Source organism: Lissotriton vulgaris, chromosome 1_1, assembly GCF_964263255.1.
Source record: "Lissotriton vulgaris chromosome 1_1, aLisVul1.2, whole genome shotgun sequence".
In the NCBI taxonomy this organism is placed as follows: Eukaryota; Metazoa; Chordata; class Amphibia; order Caudata; family Salamandridae; genus Lissotriton; species Lissotriton vulgaris.
In genome coordinates this window covers 416,235,000-416,247,979 of record NC_141685.1, presented here as the reverse complement: position 1 = coordinate 416,247,979, position 12,980 = coordinate 416,235,000, and positions in this window count along the sequence as shown.

Below are 12,980 nucleotides of genomic sequence, written 5' to 3'. Positions count from 1 at the left end.
TAGGTACTTCCTTACTTCATAGAGGGATTTGTTGAAGCAAGGTGCTAAGGGAGTGGGCCTTTTCTTTTTGCTTTGGAGAGGAGTGACGTTATTGATTTCGACTGCTAAGACTGTGAGGCATTGGGAGGTGAGTTTGTTAACATCTAGCCTTGGAAGTGATAGCAAAGCTGATTCATAGAGCGTACCGAGGTCAATATTTTTAGTGTCACAGAACCAGGAGGTAGCCCTCTTAGGTTGGCCGAGAGTTACAGAGTGTGATAGGTGAAGAGAGAATGGGATGAAGAGGTGGTCAGACCAGTCTACATGAATTGGGGTAGCGATAGTAAGCATGCCTGTTTTAGAAATAACAAGTACCAGCCCTTAGAGTGTGTTGTTCCTGTGCAGTGTTGGATAAGATCGTTTGCAGAGAGAAAGGTGGCCAGCAAATTCGCAGAAGAGTCTTGAGACGAGCCCCAGTGGAGACTGAAGTCACCCGCAAAGATATGATTGTCAATTTGCGAGTTTTGGTCGCTAATGAAGTCAGTGAGTTCCTCCATAAACGAGGGGCCGCTACAAGGCGGGCGGTAAATGGCATGGAATCTGAGGCGTGAGCTGTGGTGCAATTGAAGTTCAAGGGATAGGCATTTAAAAGTGCGGAAGGAGCTGTTAGGAAAAGCCTTAAGTTCAAGGGAGTTTCTAAAGATGACTGCAACATCTCCCCCAACTTTGTAAATTCTGTCATTTCTAAATATAGAATAGCCTGTGGGTACTAGGAGATCAAACATAGAGTGAGAGGTATCGTTGAACCAGGTCTCTGTGAGGAAGAGCATGTCAATATTGTGAAGTATGATGGTTTCGGAGATTTCAAGTTTGTGTTTTATTGCAGATCTGCAGTTGTGGAGCACACAGCGCAGCACTTTCGAGACTGTTTTGGTGACGGGGGCACTTGGGCTATGTTTTTTTTTTTAATATATTTTTATTGCAGTTTCATAGTTTGCAGAACTAATTCAGCGAAAAATCTTGCTATCCTCCGCCTCGTTATACATGCTCCATAATAAAAGTCTTACACGGCCATTCAGCTCACATCCCGGAGGTCGAGCGGCGCTGTAAAGGAGAGCATTAGTAGCTGGCAAGTGACTTCAGACGTAAAAACACTTGTTTCTCAGGTAGTACTCAGAACCGCTTTTTTATTCGTCCAGTCTGTCCGTCCCCGGACTATTGTGCCCCGAATAAAGCCAAACAAATATCCCCCGCCCCACCCCAACTCAAGCCTCCCTGGTCCTTACCCCATACCCCCATCCCCTTCCCTCTTACTCCAACCCCCCTCCCACCCCCTCTCCCAGGCGTGTCAGATTTCCATAAGAGTGAGCTATAAGCCAACCCGGGTAGTACAGATCCGGGACCGTCAGTCAGGAGGAATCAAAAGGAGACCGCAGTCAGAACGTGGAGTGGGGAGCAAACCGGGGAAAAGAATCTGGACAGACACAAACCCATACTAAGGTATCTAAGGGGCAGGGCTATGTGCAGGGGAACCCTCGCTGTCAGAGTCTGAAAGTGTGAGTTCTAGAACCAGATGTTCCCATGTCCGGGCCCTCTCCAGAGCAGTAGCCGCACCAGCCCTAAGTGCCAATTGCAGCCGCACCTCCCCCTCACAACGTGCCCATTTAATGAGCTCCGCCTGCCATCTCTCCACTGAGGGGCCCCCAATCGCCTTCCATTGGGATGTAATGGCTCATTTCGCTAAAAGTAAACCCAGATCCAGGAACTTGCTAGTGATTTTGTTCTTTGATGTATGTGGGAACCAATGTAGAACACAGTGTGCCATTGTGGGCTGTAAATCCCTCTCAGTGACCTCCGGTAGACTCTCCACTATCCCCTGCCAAAAAGAGCCCAGTGCCAGGCAGGACCAGAACATGTGCTTAAAATCGGCCACCTCTGCCAGGCAGCGTGGGCAGGTTGCCGAGTGTGCCGGGAAGTATCCATGCAGCTTATCCGGGGTCAGGTATGCTCTATGTAGGATATAAAAATGCACCAGCTGAAACCTCGCGTTGCGCGTCCCTTTCCAGGCTCGTTCCACTATACCAGACCACGCCGCGTCAGGGATCTCCATCGTTAAATCCGGCTCCCATTTCGCCTTCAAAGCTAGTAGCGGGGTCAAGGCTTCCACATTCATGCGCTTATATATGCACGTAATAGCCTTAGCCGTTCCCGCGGCCATCACCACATATTGGCAACCCATGGAAAGTGGTGGTTCCGTCATGCCCGTCCCCCAGTGCTTACGGATCGCCGCTTTCAGCGCTGCATGGAGGAGGAAGTCGCCTTCCGAGAGATCGAAGTGATCCCTCAGTAAATCGAAAGGTAGCAGTACCCCGTTGTCATACAGATCTCCAACGGTCGCTAGGCCCTGGGGCTCCCAGTTTTCCAACCGGTGCCACGTGCCCCGGTGCGGTAGCGCCCTACAGAGTTTGAGTCGGATCTCAGGCGCATATGGGACCTTAAGGCGTCCCCTCCGCAGATATCGCTTCCAACATTTCCGAACCGTCGAGAATTCCTGGGTGAGGTGGAGGTCCTCCATTGGGAGATCCAGAACAATCCGGGCCACCACCCGAACCGGTCCCGCTGGTTCCCCAGTTCCATCTTCTTCTCTCGTGGCCCTCGCTACCCATTGTGTCAGCCACTGCAGCTGGGCCGCCAGGTAGTACAGCTCGTAATCCGGTTCCGCAAGCCCTCCCTCCGCCCGAGGCCGCAGTAGTGTGGAGTGCGCCACTCTGCGGCTACCCGAACCCCACAGGAAACCTATCACCATGGCCCGTAATCGACGGAAGTAATGTTGCGTGTTTATCTAGGTTCCTGATCGATACTGTGACCTTATGCCCCTATTCGGCTATAAATCCATTTATTCCCTATATTGGCATAACCGTTCAAGTGCGATTTTCTGAAAAGTCATCTCTGGCCTCACACGAACAGAGCCACATTCCAGCATAGTTCTCTCTGCCACTTCCATTGCGACCAATTAGTGCAATGACAGAGCAGTAGTCACTATCTGATATTGCTAGATAACACTCCGAGTTCTTCAACAAGATAAAAACTCAGCAAACCTGGAAATCCCCGCTTGCTGTGTTTTGATTAGTAATGGAACTCTAATGAGCAACTGATAACTATCACTTCCTAGTGACATCTTTAATTGACGTCTTATGTCCAGCAAACTTGCGTCAAACCCGGCACCTGTCAGGTATAAATATAACCAACGTTGCCTTAAGCAATGCGAGCTACTGTTGCTGATGCCAGCTGCCTGCACGACCCCGTGTTGGTAAATCTAGCACTCTGTCGCTGCAGCCTGCTGTCCCTGTGGTGGTGAAGCTGCTGATACCATTATCGCTGCCAAAGCGCGAACTATGGTGCAGTACGCTTAAGGAGCTGAACAGCCGTCCTCTGCGAAGACATCCAGCAGAATCCAGCTGCCCGCGGACGCTGTCCCCCCTCCTTCCTCGACGCGCTGAAGAGACCCGCTGCCTTTCTCGTGCAGAGAAATCCAGCCACGGCGTTTCCGGTTTACCCTCGCGGGTGACTGGGATATCGAGAGAGACCCCTGAAGGAGATACCAATCCTCCATCATTCTATTCAGAGGTATGGTGTTGACTAAACCCTTAGATGAGAATTCTTGAAACAAACCTTGGCAAAACCAACTTAACTTAAAGCTACTTACTTGCTCCCCTTCCACGTGTTAGGCTTAGGTCAGGCACACTGGGGTAGGCTTAATTAGAAGCACCAGTTGAGTATGTTAGCCTAATGTATATATGACTGTATATATGTTTTATTACTTTTAAACCATTGTATGGCTAAGAAACCATATCAATGCTTTTACAGTTCTATTTCGCAATACTTATCTTACTGTACGTACTTTTTATAATAACAATTATTGTAATTGTGGCAATAAATTTCTCTTGTACGAGAAGAAAGACTGTTCAATAAATGTTAACCCTTTATTGACAAACGCCCGTCTCTCTATTCTCTACATCTCGTGAAAGTAAACTGCACTAGACTGACTGAGTGAAATGCATGTCTATTGTTTCACACGACCCTAGAGATTGACTCTTGATCTGAGGAGCAAAGTTGTCATGTTGCACGGTTGTTGGAAAGCTGAATCCCTTCTTGTCTGTGCCAGGGAAGCTGATCACTTCCTATGCAGAGAAGAAAGTTTCCAGTGACCTCTGAGCTAGTTGGTAACACAACCCAATTAAGTTTAGCATAGTCAGTGGAGGCCTGGAATATCCGCAGTTCCACGTCGATACTACTGTTTATGTTATTCCAATGCGCAGGGCCTAGTGGGAAACTAGGAACTACACTACATGGCGCCTAACGTTTGGTAAGGCGATAAACTAACGCAAGACTTGTAGAGTAACTCAGTCGTGCATATTTCACACCCCTTTCTCCCGTAAATACTCCAATAGACGTCTGGAGTGGGTGAAAGGTTAAAACCCGCCCGAACTCAGTAGGAAGAGATTCCTATGTAAAGCTCTGGTTTATTCAACGTTGAAGGATACAGTGTTCCAAAATATTGTGCACCTAATCTTTGTCTCCTTGGAGACCTACTCTGCAAACATTGCATTTTTATAATGCCAGAAAATAACGGAACCAATGGGGCCGCAGCAGATGCTACTCAGCAAGGTCCTGAATACACAGACCCGGATGCTATTATCATCCCGGTCCACTTAAGAAGATCTATAACTTTAAAACTTATAGAGAACGGACTGACACCACAAGGTGGTACAGTAGTTTTCGTGATAGAGGCTCACGAATATCGGCAGACAGAGGTATTCTATTCATGGATAAAATTTCCAGCGGCAAATGCCGCAACACAAGAGTTCCACTACTATAAAGTAGAGGATCCACCGGAAGAGTACGCTCCTTTCGAGGAGATTGAAATTCCTCTTAGATTTCAAGAGCACCTGCTCTGGTTTAATGGCGCCCTAAAACACAATGATCACATAACTAGGCTCGGTCCACTAGGTAGACCAGGAGCAACGTGGCCTGTTCTAGCCAGCTACACACCACATCCTGACATTGTAAAAATGTCTAAGGAAGAGCTGTTAGTACAGCTAAAAATATTAATAAAAATACATAGGCAATTAGTCCAATATGTAATGCGGACTGCAACAGTCCAGCCAGCTGTTAATACTCCACAGCTGACCCCTCATCAGGGGAACACAAATAAAATTACACCACAGAACATACAGTCATGTCTTGGTAAAACACCCGTAAAACGGGAACAAATTCCTTTCTGGTTAGCACAGAAAATCACTCAAATAGAGGCGGTATTTCCTGATACTACCCCTATTGAGAAACACAGAATCTTGACCATCTGCCTTCCTATGGGAATCGCACCACACGTGGAGGACTGTGACACTTGGGGTACAGTCTTTGCTTCCATTTACACAAAAACACACAGTGTTTCGTCTATGGCGGTAATACCAGAAGTGCTAAAACAGATTCAAAATGAATTCGGTCCAGAGCCCGCTTTAAATCTAGGTATGAAATTACTGAAAGACTTCAAGCAGGTCACGGCTATATTATTAGCCAACATTAAAGGAGAAGCAGCATCTGTGGCGATTTGCCAGAAGTTGAAGGAAACAGATATAAAAGATCCTGTTGAGCTTGCAAAAATCATAGAAAAATGCTATGAAGAATTAGGTAGAGACAGCTTGGGTGGAAAACCAGTTAAGCCCCAACTGCTCGAAAATCCTGAAAAATTATTTATTAAAAATAATTCAAACACTCCTAAAAAGAGCTGGGATGGAAATAAACAATCCACTCCCAAGGAAAAAGTTTTCCAGCCCAGAGGAAGGTCTCCTCGACGGAGGGAAAGAACTCCGACTCGAGAACACCAGTCTCCCCAGAGGGAGCCCTCTGAGAAAAGATATAACCTTAGAAATAGGGATAATCTGAAAAAACCTGATAGATATCAAAGTATTGATACACGTCCCTCTCGATCTCTTCCACAGAATTCGGAAAGAAGAGGACGGTCAGACCCAGGAGAGCACACCAAGTCCAAAGACAAGGAACCTGCTCAGAGTAAAAAATCTCAATTCCAGAAAAAGAAGGTAGCCAGTATTAGGGTAATCAACAATGCCGAGAATACTGAGGACACAGTTGAAAAACGGGGAGTGGGCATTGACAATGTTGGACAGTGCAGCAGAAATCAGTATAGCGCGCAAGATCTTGATGAGTCATCTGGAGACAGTGGACACGAATGAGTACATTCAGGTTGAAACTGCCGACACCAGACTTAGCGAGCCCCATAAAATATACGAAATTACATTGCGTATAGAGGGTGATAAGACTAGGAAAATTAAGGGTCTATTTTGGGATAAGCTCTCAAAAGGCTATGATATTCTGTTAGCTGAAAAAGATTGGCCCCCAGAGTTTGTCAGAGAGTGCCCTCGTGGCGAAGAAGTGATTATGCCTGCCTTCTCGAATCACATTCCGATTCACAAAAAATATACATATGCAAGGAAATGGGCAGTGGCCCAGGCACCTGCATTGTATAAAAATCATGTAGGATGGGATGAGGATTCACCGCCTCACAAAATCCAACTAAAAAGTGAACCAACTGCCCAACGGCAGTATCCCATAAAGCAAGAAGCTAAAAAACAGGTCAGGGAGATCTTAGATCAACTTGAGTACCAGGGGGTGATTGAAACATGCACCTCTCAAATGAACAATCCTTTGTTTTCTGTCTCCAAGCCAGACAATTCATATTGTCTAGTTTTGGACTACAGACATCTTAATACATGTTGCAAAACTTTTGCAGTACAAAACACGCATAGTGCAGCCCTAATGAATAATATAGTTAGGAAAAAATATAAAACGACATTAGACATTTCTAATGGTTTCTTTTGTCAAAACATTGCACCAGAAAGCAGATATTTGACCGCTTTCTCTGCATTTGGGTCGCAGAAAAAATTCTGTCGACTCCCACAGGGGTTCAAGAACAGCCCAGGACTATTCTCAGCTAGGGTAACAGAGTTACTACAAATCTATGATGATGAAGCATTGTCTTACGTAGATGATATTTATCTCACAGACGACGACTTGGATACTCACTTGAAAAGAGTGAACACCATTATACTTGGGTTCGCAGCAGAGGGTTACAAATTCAACTTTAAAAAGTCTCGAATTGCCCATCTGACAGTACTATTCTTAGGGTACGAATTATCAAGTGAAGGGAAAAGCCTAGCGGACAACTTCTTAGAGAAGTGCGCTGTACTCCAAGCTCCAAAAACGCTGAAGAATTTACAATCCATACTAGGTTTTCTGAATTTCGGAAGAACTTACATACTAAATTACGCAGAGAGGGTTAAACCTCTCTACGAACTAATTAAACCTGATTTTAAACAAATCAATTGGACTCAAAAACACACAGAAATTTTGAGATCACTGCAAACAGACATGTTAGCAAAAACAAAATTAGATACACGTGACAACACACGTGATCTTGTAATCCGAGTCATCCCAGGAAGATGCGGATTCACGTACCTAACCTCTAATGAGGGAGAAAAGGTACCAATTTCAATTAAATCTCACTTGTACACACAAGCAGAAAAAGCATTCAGTCCCACAGAAAGAACTGTGAAAGCAGTGCAAATCGCATTATCAAATGAACGAGAACTAGCACACGGCAAACGGATTAATATCCTTACAGCGGAATCCGCCTTCGAGGCGCTATTCAGCCCAGTAAACCTGCCTACAGTGTCACTGGATCCGAAATGGATACAGTGCATAGATTCTCTAGGAGCGGAAGATGTGAAATACTATTTCGCCCCGCAATACGAAGAACTGAATGATTTAGAATATGAAGAAGAATATCCTCTGCCAATCGAAATTCTGCCTCTCCCACAATACGCCTGTATAATCTATACAGATAGCTTTGTACAGCATTTCAACGTAGAGAGCAAATCCTACAATGCAGCGTGTGCGATCATTAAAGGTCGTTGGCTGTGCGGTAAATTCAGACCGAAAGTAACAAAAACTGAATCTGTAAGAAACTGTTCGGTTCAGAGAACTGAAATCAGATCTTTAAAGATGGCGCTCGAAAATGCAGAACGTGAATTCCCGACACTTATAGTGTGCGATTCTCATTTTTGCGTCAACTCTTACAACAATAAACTGCAGAGTTGGATCGAAAACGACTACAAAGATGACACAGGTGCCACAATAAAGCATAAATTGCTCTGGAACGAGGTAGCTCTTTTACACAAAGAACTACAAAAGACTCACGTGATTCACGCACAGAGTCTTCAACGTGATGGCGTTCACGTTGCAGGGAATTCATTGGCTAATACAGCCAAAGCGGAAGCAACTAAACCGGCTTCCGTAGCCACAAAAAAGCGTACAGATAAATACATAGACGGGGAAACCATGCTGGCAGTAAAAACGACCGCAAAAGGCGACTGCGCAGCACTACCCGTAAACTATCCACTCAATTATGCATACATAATCGATGCAAACTCCGTTCCTTTTGCTCGAATCCCTGGAGTGGGGGACAGAGTAATTCCAAACATGAACAGGAGAATATTTTTAATAGCAGACGCACACATGGGTTTGGGTCTAAGGCACAGAGAGATCAAGGAATCACTGACTGAATTACAATCAGTATTCTGGTGGCCGGGAATGAGTGTAGAACACCAAATATATGCAAACAACTGTGAAAACTGTAATAGGGATCGCAGTAGCGAACCTTGCTACCGGCTACCATTCAGAAAGAGCGTAACGCTGCCTACACCCCGTCCTGCGTCCTATTAACAGTTAAGACGAAAAGCACTTAAAAAATGAGGCCTCCAGCGCTCGGCTGACGCTAGAACGGTTATAAAAGATTTGCGAGTCTATATCGGCGCATACGCAATTACCACGTTCCATTCTGACCAGGGTCCTGCTTTCAGCTCTCGAGCCTATAAGGAGGCCATGGCTAGCATGGGAATTGGGTTGCGGTATTCTTGTCCGTCGCACCCCGAAGGGAATAGTGTGGTAGAAAGAAAAAACCGTGACATAAAGCAATCTATAACAGCGAAGGTATTAGGTTCAGGCGCTGGGTGGGTCAAACATTTAATAAGTGTCCAGACTAGTCTTAATAACATGCCAAGAAATTCTCTAAAAGGTTTCAGCCCATACGAACTATTGTTCGGAATTAGAATGCGAGTTCAGGACCTCGATAGTCAGATGTCAGTGGTACAAGAAGAAACAACGCACTTTGATGTAAAGGATCGTTTGGCTGTTTTACAGGAACTGAATGAAACAAGAAAATCCTTAAGCAACATAAAGTTAAAGCAACAGCCAAGTACCACTGACGAGGCACCACCCGCAACAGCCCCAGCAAGGCCTGTCTGGATTCCAAAGATTGGGGATCTAGTCAGAGAAAAGATCGCGGTTAAGAAGGAATTTGGGTCTTCTTACAGAAAAGCAGTACCTGTCTTAGCAGTCACCGGAACAAGATCAGCTGTGCTACCGCCCCTTGCTGGTAAAAAGGAGAACAGAGTCGTGTCTATCGATCTGGTAAAACCACAAGCATGTGGCCTATAATCAACAGTAGGCCCAGTGGACTCCCAAGAAACAACAGAATACCCAAACTTGCAACAATCCAAGAGGTTCAAACTGAAAGACTAATCACATTCGATCAGCCTGCAGTGCACAATGAAGGACTATGCAATAATGCCATGGAACTCGTGCCTCGTGAAACACAGATTGAAACAGTTCGTCAAGAAACAACACCAGTCTACAATGATGTGGCATCATAAAGTGCTACCGAGAGACAGATTGAAAGAACAATCCCATCAATTGACAGAACTGCCTCTGGTTATTTCATCAACTTCGACAACTTCTCTGAAGATTTAAACGAGCCCGAAGTGATGCCAGAAACAAAAAAGATTTCTAAAGAAAATGAAACAGGACTCCTTCAAAAATCAAAGAACTATATCTGGATTCACCGTTGATTGAGCATTGGATTATCTCAGGGGTATTCATACTCCTACTATGCCTAATTTTAGTTTTAATTTTAGGGAAGTTCATTACAATTGAATGGACACAGCAAGTCAGAACATCAACCTAGTCCTGAAACCACACAGATCATCCCACGTGAAGAAAAGAGAACTGTCAACAGTAAATGTCACAGCAATTCCAATACCTGGTGGGGTAGTATGGGAGAAAACTGACTATGAGATCTATGGTCCGGTCGAAATCCTGAAGTATCCTCATCAACTAAAGGTTTCCTTAAGTGACTTTGTGACACCTAGTACATTCTCTGATGATTCGGACTTTAACAGTATTAATGACATGATGTCTGATTTAGTAATGTCAGCTAGATTCACAGATCATGATTATTTACAAGGTTCATCTAGTTATGAGCAGTTATTCTGTTACACCCACTATGGGGATCATTACCTGCATAAATCTGCACAGCCTAGAAATGTTTTTATGTATAATCAATGGGAACATTGTTCTACACCACCTAAAAGCAGTTCTAAAGCATTTTTTGAGAAATTCAAATACTTCTCAGGGTTTAACACCAGTAATGCAGAAACGTTTTATTACAAACTGTTAGATAAAACAGGAATGAAAACAATGCTGACAAATTCTAAATTGATATATTCAGAAGCATTTTATGACAAAATGATGACATTTGGTTTTGATTATTGGAAAAATAATATTGAAACGAAAACCATTTGGGGTACAAAAGATTGGCAGGTGCAAGGCATTGAAGCACTATTTAGAACCTGCATGATACCAGAACAAATGTTATTTTTAAATGACACAATACACCAAACATCTTGTCTTGGCCTAGCTAAGAACAAAGACCTTAAAACACTGTCTATACCAAAGCCAATACCTGAAAATGCAACCGCAGATATTGAATTAGACGTGTCACAAATTTTACATTTCAACAGAACACATCCTAATTGGAAAAAGTGGTTAATCTGGCCTACAGACACAAATAGCTGTCAAGATAGATTCCTGAATAAAACACAGAGGTTAAAAATGACCAGATTAGACTCTAGATACTCCCAGAGACAACATCCAGGGATTATAACAACATACAGTGTAGGGAAACTCTGCCTTGAATGGCTAACTACGTCCACACTGGCTGAAATTAAGCAACACTTGTCTTTACTAAAAGAGGGTGCTGATTTGCGCGATTTCATTCTTGGACCACGCAAACAGCGTCAAAAGCGTTTCATAGCGACCAGTATCTATGCTGCTTACAACGAGGCTTGGAAAGTAAAGCAAATTGAAACTGCTGAAAAAATACGAGAAATTGATCGTATTAATTTGGAGAAATCACTTTCTGTGGTAGACAATGGGTTAACGACTCTGTCTTCCAGAATATATTCGTTGGACAATATTGTATCCTCTGCCTTTGATTTGATAGACAGAGATTTGCTAATGTTACAACATGGCCAGTCTCAATTACGCTCTATTATAGAACTAGGCTGGACGCTGCAAAATCTTCGTTCAGGCTATGTGCCTTGGCGTTTAATCAACACAACGTCATTATTTTCCAGTTTTAACCTTACTGATAAACAGATCAGTTTGGCACAGAAAGGAGCAGACTATACAATCCTGAGCATCGAAAAACTCGAGAGATTACCATTGACAATGTCAGAGAGTCCTGTCATTGAATGGATAATACACGGAATTATCACAATTCCGATAACAACTTTCCGATTTAAAAAGTGCCTTGAGTACATACCTGCTGGCCAGTATGAACAATTAGGTAAAGGATATGTAAAATCTGAATGGAAATTACCATACACTCATTCTTGCTATAGTGACAGTGACAAAAATGTATTTCTTAGTGGTGATAACTGTAAACATTCACTAAGCGGTATACTTTTGTGTCAGGGTATTAATTTACACGGAGCATGTGATGGAAATTCAAACAACCTTTTATGCCACCAGCTAGTCACACCTGCAACTCAGATAGAGCCCTTCTTTATGCAACTCGCGAACGGGAGTTACATTCTTAGAACGGATCACAGATGTTGTGGCCTCGTGCCAGGGAAAAGTTATCTAGTAGAAGTAACATCCATGGTCAAATGCTGTATGCAAGCATTGTTTCCGAGTGGACCTCCAGACATAGTGACTCCCATCTGGCCTCGTCTGAATCTCTATTCTATACGAATTGATACATTAAGCAAAATGAAATCTGTACTTTTACAGACAACAGTGCCTATAACGTCATCTAAAGAGACGTATGATCTTCTAGTTCCAAGGACAGCTACTGAAGTTCATGACCTTTTATCAACAAATTGCCCCGTGCATTTTGTAGAAATGTTCAGCCAACTCCTTAACATGTCTAGTGCAACAAGCATCCCAGGCATATTTAAGACAGTCTTTACGGGACTGCTAACACCCTTCCAGGCAATTTTGGGAATCTTTCCTAATTTTGTGCACTCCATTTTTGGCGGCATACCATTATTTTTGGGACTCGTCGCAGGGATTCTATTTTTGACCCTCCTGCTACGTTATGGCAAACCTCGGCTCAGACATAGCTCCCATGGGAATGGAAGAGACAATCCTAGCAATGCGCTACCGGGACAGGATAACTAACGCCCTTGGATTGGCCAGGCTGAGAGATCTAAACATGACCTGGTTCCTTTCATTCAGACCGATATGGCAAAATTGCATTTTACCTGTGCTACGGTGTATGCTTTGCGGTGATGAATGCGTGTTGGACATCTGTCTTTCACTTCCATCAGCAGTACCAATGGACGTCGATACTTTGCTCAGTCCAATAACGGCTCACGCATTGTGTTGTCCCCAGCGGCTACCAATCCTGATGACGGCATTCGTGGAGACTCCTGTGCTACAACCAAGTGGTAACAGTGGAGCGAGTGACAAAAGCAACATCATCCAGGTACAACGTTCTGTGAGCATTGCTGGTCCTGCCTTCGATGACAGCAATCATTCTCACACCTGCCAAGTTACAGCGCTATCTAATTTGGTTGAAC